Source organism: Odocoileus virginianus, chromosome 27, assembly GCF_023699985.2.
Source record: "Odocoileus virginianus isolate 20LAN1187 ecotype Illinois chromosome 27, Ovbor_1.2, whole genome shotgun sequence".
NCBI classification, from domain to species: domain Eukaryota; kingdom Metazoa; phylum Chordata; class Mammalia; order Artiodactyla; family Cervidae; genus Odocoileus; species Odocoileus virginianus.
In genome coordinates, this window is record NC_069700.1 from 40,004,769 (window position 1) to 40,023,266 (window position 18,498).

General features: G+C 40.1%; 1 protein-coding gene across 3 annotated transcripts in view; it reads left to right on the forward strand.

Annotated features, from left to right (window-relative positions):
- The window catches only part of BEND6 (BEN domain containing 6), a 69,716-nt gene extending 53,385 nt beyond the window's left edge, over positions 1-16,331 (forward strand). For all 3 annotated transcript variants that reach the window (XM_070456726.1, XM_070456723.1, XM_070456722.1), the window contains one exon: positions 15,103-16,331. The gene's annotated coding sequence lies outside the window, so the exon portion shown is untranslated. The remainder of the gene's footprint in view (positions 1-15,102) is intronic.
- Positions 16,332-18,498: the final 2,167 nt, after the last annotated feature.

Genomic DNA, 18,498 nt, shown 5'->3' on the forward strand with positions numbered 1-18,498 from the left:
TTCTTCTCTTGCATTTCTTGACTCTGTAAGTCCCTTTAACATTTGTTGTAAAGCTTGTTTGGTGGTACTGAATTCTCTTAACTTTTGCTTGTCTGACAAGCTTTTTATCCATCAATTTTGAATGAGGTCCTTGCTGAGTACAGTAATCTTGGTTGTAGATTTTTCCCTTTCAGTACTTAAAATATATCCTGCCATTCCCTTCTTGCCTGCAGAGTTTCTGCTGAAAGATCAGCTGTTAAACGTATTGGGTTTCCCTTGTATGTTACTTGTTTCTTTCCTCTTGCTGCTTTTAATATTCTTTACTTGTGTTTAATCTTTGTTAGTTGGATTATTATGTGTCTTGGAGTGTTTCTCCTTGGGTTTATCCTGTATGGGACTCTTTGTACCTCTTGGACTTGATTGATTATTTCCTTTTCCATGTTGGGGATATTTTCACGTATAATCTCTTCAAAAATTTTCTCATACCTTTTCTTTTTCTCTTCTTCTTCTCGGACCCCTATAATTCGAATGTTGGTGCATTTGACATTGTCCCAGAGGTCTCTGATACTATCCTCAGTTCTTTTCATTCTTTTCATTCATTCATACTTTATTCTCTTCTTCAGAAGTTATTTCTACCATTTTATCTTCCAGCTCACCAATTCGTTCTTCTGCTTCAGATATTCTGCTATTGATTCCTTCTGCGGTATTTTTAATTTCAGTAATTGTGTTGTTTGTCTCTGTATGTTTATTCTTTAATTCTTCTAGGTCTTTGTTAATTGATTCTTGCATTTTCTCCATTCTGTTTTCAAGGTTTTTTTTTTTTATCATCTTTACTATCATTATTCTGATTTTTTTTTCAGGTAGTTTGCCTATTTCCTCTTCATTTATTTTGGCTTCTGTGTTTCTAGTTTGTTTACTAATTTATGCAGTATTTCTCTGCCATTTCATTACTTTTCTTAAACTTACTGTGTTTGAGGTCTCCTTTTCCCAGGCTTCAAGGTTGAATACTTTCTTTCTTTTGGTTTCTGCCCTCCTAATGTTGGTGCAGTGGTATGTGTAAACTTCATATAGGGTGGGATTTGTGCTGGTTTGTTGTTGTTGTTGTTGTTTTTCCTCTGATGGGCAAGGCTGAGTGAGGTGGTCATCCTGTCTGCTGACGATTGGGTTTCTATTTTTGTTTTGTTTGTTGTTTGGATGAGGCATCCTGCACAGGGTGCTACTTGTGGCTGGGTGACGCTGGGTCTTATATTCAAGTGATTTCCTTTGTGGGAGTTCTCACTGTTTGATAATCCCTAGGATTAGTTCTCTGGTAGTCTGAGGTCTTGGGGTAAGTGCCCTCATTCCAAAGGCTCAGGGTTTGATCCCTGGTCAGGAATGAAGATTCCAGAAGTGGTTTGTTATGGCATTAAGTGAGATTAAAACAAATACGCAAAAATGAGCAACCAAAGATGAACCCCAGACAAATGGCTGTTACAAAATCAGGCAAAATAATTAAAATAATGGAATATACACCTATACATATACACCCATAAGCAAAATCAGAACAGTCCAACAAAAGTAAAGTGCACTAGATTGACCTGGTGAAGAGAGGAAATCAAAAATTATGTCTACCAGTTAGGAACAAAACTAACTAAAGCACAAACTGGAAAACAAAACTAGAGCAAGGTGCCAGTTGAGGATTAAAGCAAAGAAAACAAAACTAGCAAATATGTTGAGAGGAAAGTAAAGAAAAAAAAACAAAGAATAGATATTCAAAGTTAAATAGAGGTAGATAAAGAAGATTTATATACATTAAAGATTAACTGCAAGGGGAAAAGAACAGTAGGGAAAAGCAAACAAAGGAATAAATGTAGAAAGAATAATAATAGGTTTAAAAATTAAAATTAAAAAAAAAAAAAGGAAAGAAAAAAAATAAAATAAAGGAAAACTCCACAGAACTGCAAAGGCCCAATGTAGAAGCAGAGATTTATAACAACAATAAAAAGTGTGATTGAAAAAAAAGAACTCAAAAGCTTAAGCAGATTTCATAGTGCCAATAAAATCGACAACTACACAGAAGAGGCGGGGGAGAGGGAAAAAAAGAAAAAGAAAGAATATCCAAAAGCACTACAGAGCAAGTCAAAACATAAGAGTAGTAAAGGTTTTTCTTGAGTTACTGCTGTCAGGGAGCCACAGTCCACCTCGCCTCCCTGGGACGCCCTCCAACACTGGGCTGGTCTCTGGGGCTGCCGTGGGGGCAGCTCAGGCTCTAATCTGGTCCTACTCCCTTGCGTTCTTGCCTCCAATGTCCACAGCTATCAGAACTAGTGCGTTTTCTTTTGTGGGAGCTCTCAGTGTCCTTTTATCTCTTCCATAGACACAGAGTCTGCCTAGTTGATTGTGTGCATTTAATCTGCAGCTTGTACAGCTGGTGGGGAGATTTTGGGTCTTCTTCCTTAGCCACACTGCCCCTGGGTTTCAGTTGTGGTTTTATTTCCAGACGACCCTCTGCATGTGAGTCGTCCACTGGGGTTTGCCCCTGAGGCTGCCCTGGAGGACTTGGCTCTGCCCCTGTGAGGGCCAGGTGTGGAGGTGCTGCAGCTGCTTGGGTCGCAGGGGTTCTGGCAGCACCAGGTACTCAGGGGGGCTGGCGGCTAAGGCAGCAGGAAGTATAGTGCTCTAGAAGGGTATGGCAACCAGTACTGGCCAGTACATTCCAGTATTCTTGCCTGAAGACCCCCCCCCCCCCCCGCCAGAGAAGCCTGGCAGGCCACGGTCCACAGGGTTGTGAAGAGTTGGACACAACTGAAGTGACCCCATGTGCAAAGACTTCTCTCTGCCTGCGGCAGTTCTGCCCCCATGAGGGCTGTGTGTGAAGGTGCTGCAGTTGCTTGGGTCACAGGAACCCTGGTGGCGCCGAGTGTGCAGGGACACGGACTGCCTCAGCCTCAGGAGTTCTCGTGCTGTCAGTCTGTTTTTGAGCCTCTGGAAGCTGGCGATCAGAAGGCCTCTTTGGCTAGTCTTTCTCCATAGCTCTGCCCATCCAGGCATGTAGAGGACCCCTTTGCCTGGGGTCCTTCTATGTTGTTCTGAGTGTCAGGCACATAGAGGGAGCCCCTGACTGAGGTCCTAGTCTGGAGATCAGCACGTCGGGCACTTGAAGGGACACGCTGGGTGAGGTCCTACTCTAGTTTGGTGCCTCAGGCGCTTGATGGGCCAGCCTGTCTATTGATCAGCTGCCAATGCTGACGGGTGGGGAGAGAGAGGCCACGGTGATGGCTCCACCCCCTATGTGTGACTCAGCAGTACCGCCTTGCTTCCATGGCTGCCTGGCTTTCCTCCACAGGCATTTCCCACCACAGTCTCCTCCCTCACATCCTCTATCCACCTCTCCACAGTTGACAGCAGCCCTTGCCCTGGGGTTGCTCCACAACCCCTAAGCGCCAGCTCCCAGCCACTGTGCGTCGTAAGTGAGGGACCTGTGTCCCTGTCTGGGGTATGTATGCCTGCAGCAAGGACCAGCTGATTCTCATTCCATTTAGGCTGCCACAGATCAACTGTTTCCCTCTCAGCCTTAAATGTTTTTCCTCTGACTCAGACAATTGCCCCAATGTGGGGATCAGACCCCTGCTTCAGTTCCCCCACCCACTGAAGGCAGGTCCAGACCTACTAACACTCCTGTTTTTCCCCCTAGTTCCTTCATCCTAATGAGTTTTTGCATGGTTCTATATACTCTTTTCCGCTGGTCAGGTACTCCTGCACGCTCTCAGATGGTGGGCTTTATGCACTTGTGTGTGTGAAGATGTGTTCCCGATGCATCCGTGAAGAGAGATGCACTTCATGTCCACCTCCTCCTCCGCCATCTTGTTCTCCAAGACCTTTTATGTATAGTTCTGTGTATTCTTGCCACCTCTTCTTAATCTTTCCTGCTTCTGTTAGGTCTTTACTATTTCTGCCCTATATTGTGCATTTCCTTGCATGAAATATTCCCTTTATATCTCCAGTTTTCTTGAAGAGATCTCTAGTCTTTCTCATTCTAATGTCTTTTATTTCTTTGCACTGTTCATTTAAGAAAGCTTTCTTACGTTTCACTATTCTCTGGAACTCTGCATTCAGTGGGTATGTCTTTCCCTTTCTCCTTCACCTTTCACTTCTCTTCTTTGTTCAGCAATTTGTAAAGCCTCCTCAGACAACCACTTTGCCTACTTGTTTTTCTTTTTTTTGGGGATGGTTTTGGTCACTGCCTACTGTACAGTATTATGAACCTCTGTCCATAGTTCTTCAGGCACTCTGTCTACCAGATCTAATCCCTTGAATCTATTCATCATCTCCACTGTCTAATCATTAGGAGATTGATTTAGGTCATGCCTGAAGTGCCTAATGGTTTTCTTCAATTTAAGCCTGAAGCAGTAAGGAGCTCATGATCTGAACCATAGTCAGCTCCAGGTCTTTTTTTTTTTTTGCTGACTCTATAGAGCTTCTGCATCTTTGTCTGCAGAGAATATAATCAAGCTGATTTTGATATTGACTATCTGATGATGTTCATGTGTCAAGTTGTCTCTTTGGTTGTTGGAAGAGGTGTTTTCTATGATCAGCGTGTTCTCTTGACAAAACTCTGTGAGCCTTTGCCCTGCTTCATGTTGTACTCCAAGGTCAAACTTGTCTGTTACTCCAGGTATCTCTTGATTTCCTACTTTTGCATTCCAATCCCCAATGATGAAAAAGGCATCTTTTTTTTTTTTTTTTAGAATTTTTCCAATTTTATTTATTTATTTTTTTTCATTTTTTTATTCCCCATCCCAGTCCCCCCACCCACCTCCCTCTCCACCCGATCCCTCTGGGTCTTCCCAGTGCACCAGGCCTGAGCACTTGTCTCATGCACCCAACCTGGGCTGGTGATCTATTTCACCCTAGATAATATACATGTTTCGATGCTGTTCTCTTGAAACATCCCACCCTCGCCTTCTCCCAGAGTCCACAAGTCTGTTCTATACATCTGAGTCTCTTTTTCTGTTTTGCATATAGGGTTATCATTACCATCTTTCTAAATTCCATATATATGTGTTAGTATACTGTAATGGTCTTTATCTTTCTGGCTTACTTCACTCTGTATAATGGGCTCCAGTTTCATCCATCTCATTAGAACTGATTCAAATGAATTCTTTTTAATGGCTGAGTAATATTCCATGGTGTATATGTACCACAGCTTCCTCATCCATTCGTCTGCTGATGGGCATCTAGGTTGCTTCCATGTCCTGGCTATTATAAACAGTGCTGCGATGAACATTGGGGTGCACGTGTCTCTTTCAGATCTGGCTTCCTCGGTGTGTATGCCCAGAAGTGGGATTGCTGGGTCATATGGCAGTTCTATTTCCAGCTTTTTAAGAAATCTCCACACTGTTTTCCATAGTGACTGTACTAATTTGCATTCCCACCAACAGTGTAAGAGGGTTCCCTTTTCTCCACACCCTCTCCAGCATTTATTGCTTGTAGACTTTTGGATAGCAGCCATCCTGCCTGGCGTATAATGGTACCTCATTGTGGCTTTGATTTGCATTTCTCTGATAATGAGTGATGTTGAGCATCTTTTCATGTGTTTGTTAGCCATCTGTATGTCTTCCTTCGAGAAATGTCTGTTTAGTTCTTTGGCCCATTTTTTTATTGGGTCCTTTATTTTTCTGGAGTTGAGCTGGAGGAGTTCCTTGTATATTTTTGAGATTAATCCTTTGTCCGTTGCTTCGTTTGCTATTATTTTCTCCCAATCTGAGGGCTGTCTTTTCACCTTGCTTATAGTTTTCTTTGTTGTGGAAAAGCTTTTAAGTTTCATTAGGTCCCATTTGTTTATTTTTGCTTTTATTTCTAAAATTCTGGGATGTGGGTCATAGAGGATCCTGCTGTGATTTATGTCGGAGAGTGTTTTGCCTACGTTCTCCTCTAGGAGTTTTATAGTTTCTGGTCTTACATTTAGATCTTTAATCCATTTTGAGTTTATTTTTGTGTATGGTGTTAGAAAGTGTTCTAGTTTCATTCTTTTACAGGTGGTTGACCAGTTTTCCCAGCACCACTTGTTAAAGAGGTTGTCTTTTTTCCATTGTATATCCTTGCCTCCTTTGTCAAAGATAAGGTGACCATAGGTTCGTGGATTTATCTCTTGGCTTTCTATTCTGTTCCATTGATCTATATTTCTGTCTTTGTGCCAGTACCATACTGTCTTGATGACTGTGGCTTTGTAGTATAGTCTGAAGTCAGGCAGGTTGATTCCTCCAGTTCCATTCTTCTTTCTCAGGATTACTTTGGCTATTCGAGGTTTTTTTGTATTTCCATACAAATTGTGAAACTATTTGTTCTAGTTCTGTGAAAAATACCGTTGGTAGTTTGATAGGGATTGCATTGAATCTATAGATTGCTTTGGGTAGTATAGCCATTTTGACAATATTGATTCTTCCAATCCATGAACACGGTATATTTCTCCATCTGTTTGTGTCCTCTTTGATTTCTTTCATCAGTGTTTTATAGTTTTCTATGTATAGGTCTTTTGTTTCTTTAGGTAGATATACTCCTAAGTATTTTATTCTTTTTGTTGCAATGGTGAATGGTATTGTTTCCTTAATTTCTCTTTCTGTTTTCTCATTGTTAGTGTATAGGAATGCAAGGGATTTCTGTGTGTTCATTTTATATCCTGCAACTTTACTGTATTCATTGATTAGCTCTAGTAATTTTCTGGTAGAGTCTTTAGGGTTTTCTATGTAGAGGATCATGTCATCTGCAAACAGAGAGAGTTTCACTTCTTCTTTTCCTATCTGGATTCCTTTTACTTCTTTTTCTGCTCTGATTGCTGTGGCCAAAACTTCCAAAACTATGTTGAATAGTAGTGGTGAGAGTGGGCACCCTTGTCTTGTTCCTGATTTCAGGGGAAATGCTTTCAACTTTTCACCATTGAGGGTGATGCCTGCTGTGGGTCTGTCATATATAGCTTTTATTATGTTGAGGTATGTTCCTTCTATTCCTGCTTTCTGAAGAGTTTTCATCATAAATGGATGTTGAATTTTGTCAAAGGCTTTTTCTACATCTACTGAGATAATCATGTGGTTTTTATCTTTCAATTTGTTAATGTGGTGTATTACATTGATTGATTTGCGGATATTAAAGAATCCTTGCATTCCTGGGATAAAGCCCACTTGGTCATGATGAATGATTTTTTTAATATGTTGTTGGATTCTGTTTGCTAGAATTTTGTTAAGGATTTTTGCATCTATGTTCATCAGTGATATTGGCCTGTAGTTTTCTTTTTTTGAGGCATCTTTGTCTGGTTTTGGTATTAGGGTGATGGTGGCCTCATAGAATGAGTTTGGAAGTTTACCTTCTTCTGCAATTTTCTGGAAGAGTTTGAGTAAGATAGGTGTTAGCTCTTCTCTAAATTTTTGGTAGAATTCAGCTGTGAAGCCATCTGGTCCTGGGCTTTTGTTTGCTGGAAGATTTCTGATTACAGTTTCGATTTCCTTGCTTGTGATGGTTTTGTTAGGATCTTCTATTTCTTCCTGGTTCAGTTTTGGAAAGTTATACTTCTCTAAGAACTTGTCCATTTCTTCCAAGTTGTCCATTTTATTGGCATAGAGCTGCTGGTAGTAGTCTCTTATGATCCTTTGTATTTCAGTGTTGTCTGTTGTGATCTCTCCATTTTCATTTCTAATTTTGTTAATTTGGTTCTTCTCCCTTTGTTTCTTAATGAGTCTTGCTAATGGTTTGTCAGTTTTGTTTATTTTTTCAAAAAACTAGCTTTTAGCTTTCTTAATTTTTGCTATGATCTCTTTAGTTTCTTTTGCATTTATTTCTGCCCTAATTTTTAAGATTTCTTTCCTTCTACTAACCCTGGGGTTCTTCATTTCTTCCTCCTCTAGTTGCTTTAGGTGTAGAGTTAGGTTATTTATTTGACTTTTTTCTTGTTTCTTGAGGTAGGCCTGTAATGCTATGAATCTTCCCCTTAGCACTGCTTTTACAGAGTCCCATAGGTTTGGGGTTGTTTTGTTTTCATTTTCATTCATTTCTATGCATATTTTGATTTCTTCTACGATTTGTTGGTTATTCAGAAGCGTGTTGTTTAGCCTCCATATGTTTGAATTTTTAATAATTTTTTTTCCTGTAATTGAGATCTAATCTTACTGCACTGTGGTCAGAAAAGATGACTGGAATGATTTCAATCTTTTTGAATTTACCAAGACTAGATTTATGGCCCAGGATGTGATCTATTCTGGAGAAGGTTCCGTGTGCACTTGAGAAAAAGGTGAAGTTGATTGTTTTGGGGTGAAACGTCCTATAGATGTCAATTAGGTCTAGCTGGTCCATTGTGTCCATTAAAGTTTGTGTTTCCTTGTTCATTTTCTGTTTAGTGGATCTATCCATAGTTGTGAGTGGGGTATTAAAGTCTCCTACTATTATTGTGTTACTATTAATTTCCTCTTTCATACTCGTTAGCGTTTGCCTTACATATTGCGGTGCTCCTATGTTGGGTGCATATATATTTATGATTGTTATATCTTCTTCTTGGATTGATCCTTTGATCATTATGTAGTGTCCATCTTTGTCTCTTTTCACAGCCTTTATTTGAAAGTCTATTTTATCTGATATGAGTATTGCGACTCCTGCTTTCTTTTGGTCTCCATTTGCGTGGAATATTTTTTTCCAGCCCTTCACTTTTAGTCTGTATGTGTCCCTTGCTTTGAGGTGGGTCTCTTGTAGACAGCATATATAGGGGTCTTGCTTTTGTATCCATTCAGTCAGCCTCTGTCCTTTGGTTGGGGCATTCAACCCATTTACATTTAAGGTAATTATTGATAGGTATGGTCCCGTTGCCATTTATTTTGTTGTTTGGGGTTCACGTTTATACCACCTTTCTGTGTTTCCTGTCTAGAGAAGATCCTTTAGTATTTGTTGAAGAGCTGGTTTGGTGGTGGTGAATTCTCTCAGCTTTTGCTTGTCTATAAAGCTTTTGAGTTCTCCTTCATATCTGAATGAGATCCTTGCTGGGTAGAGTAATCTAGGTTGTAGGTTATTCTCTTTCATTACTTTAAGTATGTTCTGCCATTCCCTTCTGGCCTGAAGGGTTTCTATTGATAGATCAGCTGTTATCCTTATGGGAATCCCTTTGTGTGTTATTTGTTGTTTCTCCCTTGCTGCTTTTAATATTTGTTCTTTGTGTTTGATCTTTGTTAATTTGATTAATATGTGTCTTGGCGTGTTTCGCCTTGGGTTTATCCTGTTTGGGACTCTCTGGGTTTCTTGGACTTGGGTGCCTATTTCCTTCCCCATTTTAGGGAAGTTTTCAGCTATTATCTCCTCGAGTATCTTCTCATGGCCTTTCTTTTTGTCTTCTTCTTCTGGGACTCCTATGATTCGAATGTTGGGGCATTTCACGTTGTCCCAGAGGTCCCTGAGGTTGTTCTCATTTCTTTTGATTCTTTTTTCTTTTTTCCTCTCTGCTTCATTTATTTCCACCATTTTATCTTCTAACTCACTTATCCTATCTTCTGTCTCTGTTATTCTACTCATGGTTCCCTCCAGAGTGTTTTTGATCTCATTTATTTCATTATTAATTTTTAATTGACTTTTTAAAATTTCTTCTAGGTCCTTGTTAAACCTTTCTTGCATCTTCTCAATCTTTGTCTCCAGGCTATTTATTTGTAACTCCATTTTGTTTTCAAGATTTTGGATCATTTTTATTATCATTATTCTAAATTCTTTTTCAGGTAGATTCCCTATTTCCTCCTCTTTTGTTTGACTTGGTGGGCTTTTTTCATGTTCCTTTAGCTGTTGGGTATTTCTCTGCCTTTTCATCTTGTTTAGATTGCTGTGTCTGGAGTGGGCTTTCTGTATTCTTGTGGTCTGAGGTTCCTTTTTATTGTGGAGGTTTCACCCAGTGGGTGGGGTTGGACGATTGGTTTGTCAAGGTTTCCTGGTTAGGGAAGCTTGTGTCAGCGTTCTGGTGCGTGGAATTGGATTTCTTCTCTCTGGAGTGCCATGGAGTGTCCAGTAATGAGTTTTGCGATGGGTCTCTGTGTTAGGTGTGACTTGGAGAGCCTGTTATGTTGACACTCCGGTCTATGTTCCTGCGTTGCTAAAGAATTTGCGTGGTATGTCTTTTACTGGAGCTTATTGGCTCTTGGGTGGTGGTTGGCTTTGGTAGGTATGGAAGCTTTTGGATGGTCTCTTATTCCTTAATGTTCCGTGTAGTCAGGAGTTTTCTGGTTTTCTCAGGATTTGGGCTTAAGTCTCCTGCCTCTGGATTTCAGTTTTATTCTTCCAATAGTCTCAAGACTTCTCCAACTATACAGCACTGATAATAAAACTTCTAGGTTAATGGTGAAAAGATTCTCCACCATGAGAGACAACCAGAGAGGTTCACAGAGTTACATGAAGAATAGGAGAGGGAGGAAGGAGATACAGGTGAGCAGGAGGAGAAAAGGGGGACTCAAGAGGAGAGAGACAGATCTACGCAGTTATCTGTTCCCAAAGTGTTCTCCGTATCCCAGACACCCACAAAGATTCACAGAATTGGGTTGGGAAGAGAAGGGGAAAGGAGGAAATAGAGGTGTTCTGAGGTAGAAAACAGAGAGTCAAAAGTGGGAGAGTAATCACCACACTCCTGAATAGAAATGGGAACTGAGTATTGGATTCTTAAATGACCAAAATTTATATAACATACTACTGAAAAACAAAGATTAAAAATCTAGTGTAGAGGTTCGACTCTTTGAAATACAATATTTTAAAACAAAAACACACAAAAAATTTAGAACTGTATATGAAGTTCGGTTTAAAAATAGGGTTTCTCTCTCTCTCTTTTTTTTTTGGCAAGGTTATAGTGAAATGAAAATGAAAATTAAGGAATAATAGAGGAGTATTAGAGGACTTTAAAAGGAAATAGGAGAGAAAAACAAGAAAAAAGAAAAAAAAATTTTTTTCCCCTAATTAAAAAAAATCGTAAAAATATATGAAAATGAAAGTTGAGGAGTAATGGGGGAGTAATAGGGAATTTTAAAAGAAAATAAAAGAGAAAAAATAAAAAATAAAAAAAAGGAAAGAAAAAAAATTTTTTAATTAAAAAAAAATATATACAATATATATCTAGGAATTTCTCTGGAGTTGTTGCAGTCAGCGTAGGTTCAGTTCAATTTCAGATAGCTCCTCTTTCCAGCTTACACTTCTTGATATCTGTAGGCCCCTTCCGGTGTAGTCGGTGTTATCTTCAGGGATTTTAATCTGTTGCACCGGTCCTTTCTGAAGCGGTTCCCTTTGTTTATTTGGCTTCTGTTTGCCGTCTCTTTGGTGTCTAATTTCCGCCCTGACACAGGCAGGCGGAGGTGATCTCTTATTTAGGTTCTCTAGTTCAGTTCAGTCCTGCTACGGGGAGGGCGGGGCGCTGCAGACAGATACCGCTCTGTGTGGATGGCGCTCACCATGTTCCGGCCACACTGGGTTTGCCCCGCTCACGGGTGTCAGTGCTTTCGCCGTCTACACTGCTCAGGTTCCCGGCTGCTCTATGTGGAGCGGGCCCTGCGTTGAGTGCGGTTCTAGTTTTCGGGTACTCCACAAAAGCGCAGATTCGGTTGCTCCTGCGTTTTGTGCCTTCCCCGGCCTGAGCGGTTCAGGCAGCCAGAGGCTTGGGTATACTCTCCCGGGTGCGGCACGCCTTTTCCCTCCGCGGCGAGCGGCCCAGGCAGCAAGAGGCTTGGGCGCACTCTCCCGGGTGCGGCGCGCCTTTTCCCTCCGCGGCGAGCGGCCCAGGCAGCCAGAGGCTTGGGCGCCCTCTCTCCCCGGGTGCGGCGCGCCTTTTCCCTCCGCGGCGAGCGGCCCAGGCAGCCAGAGGCTTGGGCGTATTCTCCCTAGGTGCGGCGCGCCTTTTCCCTCCGCGGCGAGCGGCCCAGGCAGCAAGAGGCTTGGGCGCAATCTCCTGGGTACGGCGCGCTTTTTCCCTCCGCGGCCCCAGCACGCGCCGCCAGTCGGGTCTCAGGAAGTCTTTAGCTAGAACCCGGAGGCCTGTTTGCAGTGTGGGAGGGGGTGGCTTCTCAGGGGCTGAGTTTGCCCTTTTCCCCTCCCCCCTGCCTCCTACCTCCAGCGGGGATGGGCCGGCTCTTCTCTGGAGATTCTCAGTCCCTTTGTTTTGCGAACTACCGGCAGTGTGTTCGGGCCAGTTAATTTTGACCCTTGCTATCCCACAGTTTAAAAAAGCTCCCTCCGATTGCTCTCAGGGTCTTCGGGCCGGTCCTCACCCTAAGCAATGCCGCCCGCTCCTCTCCGTTCCGCCCCGCTTGTTGCTGGCGGGTACGGGCGTCTGGGGTACTTTTCTGCTGGGAGTTGCTTTTAGGCACGTAATCTGTGGGCCTTGTTTAATTTTTCCTCCTAGTTAGAATGCCGAAAACTTCCCCCAGTCCCGCCAGTGAGAGGGTTTCCTGGTGATTGGAAACTTCCTCTATTAAGACTCCCTTCCCGGGACGGGTCTCCGTCCGTAGCTCTTTTGACTCCCTTTTTATCTTTTATATTTTGTCCTACCTCCCTTCGAAGACAATGGGCTGCATTTCTGGGCGCCTGATGTCCTCTGCTAGCGATCAGAAGTTGTTTTGTGAAATTTGCTCATCGTTCAAATGTTCTTTCGATGAATTTGTAGGGGAGAAAGTGGTCTCCCCGTCCTATTGCTCCGCCATCTTGGCTCCTCCTCCCTCGAATTTTTCCAATTTTAAATGGACAGCCTGGCCCAGGAGGTTGCATCTAAACTTCTCAAGATATTCTTACCACCACTTCGGCATCTTTTTTTTTATGTTAGTTCTAGAAGGTGTTGTAGGTCTTCATAGAACCAATCAACTTCACCTTGTTTTGCATTACTGGTTGAGGCATAGACTTGGATTACTGTGATGCTGAATCATTTGCCTTGGAAACGAACCAAGTACATTCTGTCATTTTTGAGACTGAACCTAAGTGCTGCATTTTTTATTCTTTTGTTGGCTATGAGGGCTACTACATTTAGTCCACTGGATTTTTGCCTACAATAGTAGACATTATGGTCATCTGAGTTAAATTCACCCATTCCTGTCCATTTTACTTCACTGATTCTTAAATATCAATATTCACTCATGCCATCTCCTGCTTCATCACATCCAATTTACCTTTATTCATGGACCTAACATTCCAGGTTCCTATGCAATATTGCTCTTTACAGCATCAAACTTTATTTTCACCACGAGACACATCCACAACTGAGTGTCATTTCCACTTTGGCCCAACCGATTCACTTAATTCTTTCTGGAGCTATTAGTAATTGACCTCCTCTCTTCCTCTGTAGCATATTAGACAACTTCTAACCTAAGAGGCTCATCTTCTGGTGTCATATCTTTTTGCTTTTTCATATTGTTCATGGGGTTCTCATAGCCGGAACACTGGAGTAGTTCTTCTAAAGGGACTTCTCTAAGTGAAAAAGAAAAACCAGAAACACCAGAAAAAGCAGAAAACTGGAAAATAGAATTATATTTATAGAAAAACTAGAAAGATAAAATTTCACAAGGAAAAAAAACTCACCAGTAAGAGCAAACAGACAGTAAAGGTAGTATACCCACCAGTTATAATGCTAGTATGAAAGTTAAAAGACAAAATCATCCATATTGAATAGCAAAGGAGTACACAAAATACAAAGACATAAATATGATGTAAAAAACATGACACATTCTGGGGAGGAAGTGAAAATTTAGGATTGTTAGAATGTGTTTGAATTTAGGAGATCATCACCTTAAAATAATTATGTGTATATATAGGTTGCGATATATAAACCTTGGGCTTCCCAGATGTCTCAGTGGATAAAGAACCTGACTGCAATGCAGGAGACATGGGATCGATCTTTGGGTTGGGAAGATCCCCTGGAGGAGGGCATGGCAACCCACTCCAGTACTCTTGCCTAGGAAATTCCACATACAGAAGAGCCTGGCAGGCTGCATTCTATGGGGTCGCAAAGAGTCGGATATGACTGAAGCAACTGGGCACACTCATAAACATTATGGTAACTAAAACACAAATCCATACATTCCCCCACAAAAGAGGAAGGAATCCAAATGTAACTCTAAATATATTCAGCAAACCAGAGAGAAGAGAGCAAAAGAAGAGCAAAGAAAAGAACAAAGAAAGAAGAAAGAATAATGAAGGAAACTATAAACAAAACAAAAAGTCACCCTACTGAATGGGAGAAGATATTTGTAAATGATATACTCAACAGGAGTTAACATCCAAAATATAGAGAACTCATACAATTGAACATCAAAAAAACCAAACAGCCTCATTTACAAACGTATAGAGGACCTGAATAGACATTTTCCCAAAGAAGACATACAGATGGCTAAAAGGCACATCAAAAGACACTTAGCGTCACGAATCGTCAGGGAAATGCAAATCAAAACCACAATGAGATATCATCTCACACCTGTCAGAATGGATATTATAAAAAATATAGCAAATAACAAGTGTTGTCAAGGATGTGGAGAAAAGAGAACCCTCATGTACTGTTGGTGGGCTGATAAATTGGTACACCCTCTGTGGAAAACAGTACGGAGTTTCCTCACAAAGTAAAAAGTAAAACCACCATATGAACCAGCAATTACACTTCTGGGTATTTTTCCAAAAGAAACAAAAACAGTAATTAGAAAAGATATATGTACGCCTTTGTTCATAGAAGCATTATTTACAGTAGCCAAGATTGGAAGAAGCCTGAATGCTCACTGACAGATGAATGGACAAAGAAGATGTGAGATATTTATATATATACATATATATAATTTCATATCTATGAAAGAGGTATGGTAGGTTTGGGAAATTTCCTATTACTGAAGAGTGACAAACAGAACTGTAGATTATTTTTTAATATGGGTATGTGGGGATTGTTAATTTTCTGTTGTGTGAGTTTTTTTTAAAAGTCATTTGAGATTAAAAATATATGTTAAATATTGTAGTTATCTATGCAGGAATTCTTCAGAGTAGATCATAAAATAATTCCTTTGCCACTGAACTATCAGGGAAGCTCATTAAAAAAAAAAAACATCTAACAACTGGTAAAAATACTATAAGAACCCTCACGTAAACATGTTCTTTCTTTTTTTTACTTGCTTCTTATAGGTATCCTAGGCCCCTGAAACAAGAGCACCTTCAGTTGTAAGTGGAGACTCTGCAGCCTGCCTGGCCATGAGCACAGGGACAGATGCAAAGACAAGCTGGGAGGCACCTATGCCGTCGCTGGCCACCCTACTGGAGCACCAGCTCACGGGGAAGCTGCATGCAGACGCCGCCCTTGGGACCAGTGATGCCTCAAACCAGAGAGCTTCTAGCAGGCCCACGAGCATGCAGGATAGTTTCTTGGAAAATGCACTCTCCTGCCCCACAGTGCTTCCCTGTAAAGCTGTCCCAACAGGGTAATCTGAGCTCTTACCATAGCAACACAAACTTTAACCCCGAAGATTCATCATCAACTGATCAACCCCTATACATTTATTATTACCAACGACTCTCCATTTTAGCTTTTGGACCTTTAGTATAAGCACATGTTTGGAAAATAAACAGTGAAAAAAATCAATGTTCACAAACATGAGAGCAACAAAATCAGCCTAAAATCTGATAATTATACCTAATGAACTACTAGTATTTTAGCAATAAGATTACATAAAATTTATAAAATAAGAATCTGAGAAAATAAGAACAGGAAGACCTTTTCATTTTAATATAAACTTATTCCACTGTACTCCTGAAAAAGAAATAAGTCCAAGTTTTTGATTTTTAAAACAATGCATCAACTTTTTTAAAAAATCTTTTTTATGTTTGTTTGTTTACATGCTTCTTTTTATTGCCCAAAGTATATTAAATACATGTGTGTAATATAAAGCATCAATATCATCTAAAACATTATATATAAGATAAAAGCCTTGTTTTTTGTTGGTTATACTGCTACATTGCTTAGTTTTAACTAATTTGTTTTCATAGTTTCAGAGGAGAAAATAATTGAAAACAAAAATGGGTTTAGTAATTAGCCACATACACAAATACCATTTTGTAAATGAATGAAAGATAAAATATTCCTTATCAACAGACTTCTCATTTGACATCAGGTTGTCACAAGTGACAATTGTGCAGTGTCAAGTCATGCTTCTTCAGCACATAAGGGCATGCTCAGACTTGGAAAGGAGGATGCATAAGATAGTTACAAAGTCCAGTACTGTGGACCCGGGAACATCCCATAATGTTTGCTTGATAACAATGTGGCTGTAAAAAATAAATATTCTTAAGGAAATAACTTAGGTTAACATTTGCTACTTTTAACTAAACATGAATAAATTTCATTGAAAATATAAAAACTATTTGCTTGTTTCTTATTAATGTGAAAAATCCAGGGAGAAAATAATTTTCAAGGCTGATAGCTTTTTGTCATAACATAGGGTTGCTTGTATTAGTATCTTTGTCATAACATAGGGTTGCTTGTATTAGTATCTTTGTCATAACATAGGGTTGCTTGTATTAGTATCTTTTCAAATCAAAGTTCTGTCTGGATATATGCCCAGAAGTGGAATTGCTGGATCCGATGGTAACTCTAAGTTAGTTTTTTAAGGAATCTCAATACTGTTCTCCTCAGTGACTGTACCAATTTACATTCCCATCAACAGTGTAGGAGGGTTCCCTTTTCTTCACACCCTCTTCAGCATTTATTTGTAGACTTTTTAAAAAGATTTAAAAAACTAAAAAACTGAAAAGCTTCGTATATTTAATGATTGTATATGCTTGTCAAATAAGAGCAGAGGTGAATTTTTTTCTAAATTCAGTATCTGCAATGTCATTGTTTGCTCTCTGGGTTTCAAGTGTGTGGTCACCTGATAGACCATCCACTGGAAGTGTATGACCATGTTCATTCTTTGGACCCTGGTCACTGTGAGGTGGACCCTGGCGAGGGCTAATTATCCTGGGGGTCAAAAACAAATATCAGCGCTCCTGTTAACCTTGTCATAGTCAAATACAGGGTCAAAAAGTCAACGTGTTGCAGGAAGTCCCAAATCTGAAAATTAACAAAGCAGTTAAAAGCTACAGCTAACATTATATTTCATGATGGAAGACAGAATGCTTTCCCTCTAAAGGAAGAACAAATCAAGAATGTTCATTCTCACTACATATATGCAAGATTATTTTGGAACTTCTAACTAGCACAGTAAGCCAAAGAAAGAAAGAAAAGTCATTCAGATTAGAAAAGAAGAAGAAAGATTGTCTTTATCCACAGACAACAGATTTATCTATGCAGATGATCAAATGGAGTGTCCAAAAAGAATTAAAAAGGAGAAAAACTAAAAAATGAGTTCAGCAAAGATGAATACAAGATCAATTTACAGAAGTCAATTGTATTTCAGGTGTCAGATCAGCAAGATAGCAGAATAGAAGTTTATTATCATCATTTTCTGATAAACATGGTCCACTGGAGAAGGGAATAGCAAATCACTTCAGTATTCTTGCCTTGACAACCCCATGAACAGTATGAAAAGGCAAAAAGATAGGACACTGAAAGAGGAACTCCCCAGGTCAGTAGGTGCATAATAAGTTACTGGAAATCAGGGGGGAAATAACTCCAGAAATAATTAAGAGACAGAACCAAAGCAAAAACAACACCCAGTTGTTGATGTCACTGGTGATGGAAGTAAAGTCTGATGCTGTAAAAGCAATACTGCATAGGAACCTGGAATATCAGTTCCATGAATCAAGGCAAATTGGAAGTGGTCAAACAGGAGATGGTAAGAGAGAACATTGACATTTTGGGAATCAGTGAACTAAAATGGATTGGAATAGGTGAATTTAACTCAGATGACCATTTTATCCACTACTGTGGTCAAGAATCCCATAGAAGAAATGGAGTACTCATCATAGTCAACAAAAGAGTCCAAAATGCAGCATTTGGAAGCAATCTCAACGACAACAGAATGATCTCTGTTTGTTTCCAAGGCAAACCATTCAATACCATGGTAATGCAAGTTTATGCCCCAATCACTAATGCTGAAGAAGCTGAGGTTGACCAGTTCTATGAAGACCTACAAGACCTCCTAGAATTAACACCCAAAACAGATGTCCTCTTCATTATAGAGGACTGGAATGCAAAATTAAGAAGTCAAGAAATACCTGGAGTAATAGGCAAATTTGGCCTTGGAATATAAAGCAAAGCAGATCAAAGGGTCACAGAGTTTTACCAAGAGAACATATTAGTCATAGCAAACACCCTCTCAACAACACAACAGAAGACTCTACACATGGACATCACCAGATGGTCAATATTTAAATCATATTGATTATATTCTTTGCACCCAAAGATGGAGAAGCTCTATACAGTCAGCTGAAACAAGACCAGGAGCTAACTGTGGCTCAGATCATGAACTTCTTATTACCAAATTCAGACTTAAGTTGAAAAAAGTAGAGAAAACCACTAGACCATTCAGGTATGACCTAAATCAAATAGCTTATGATTATACAGTGACAGTGACAAATAAATCA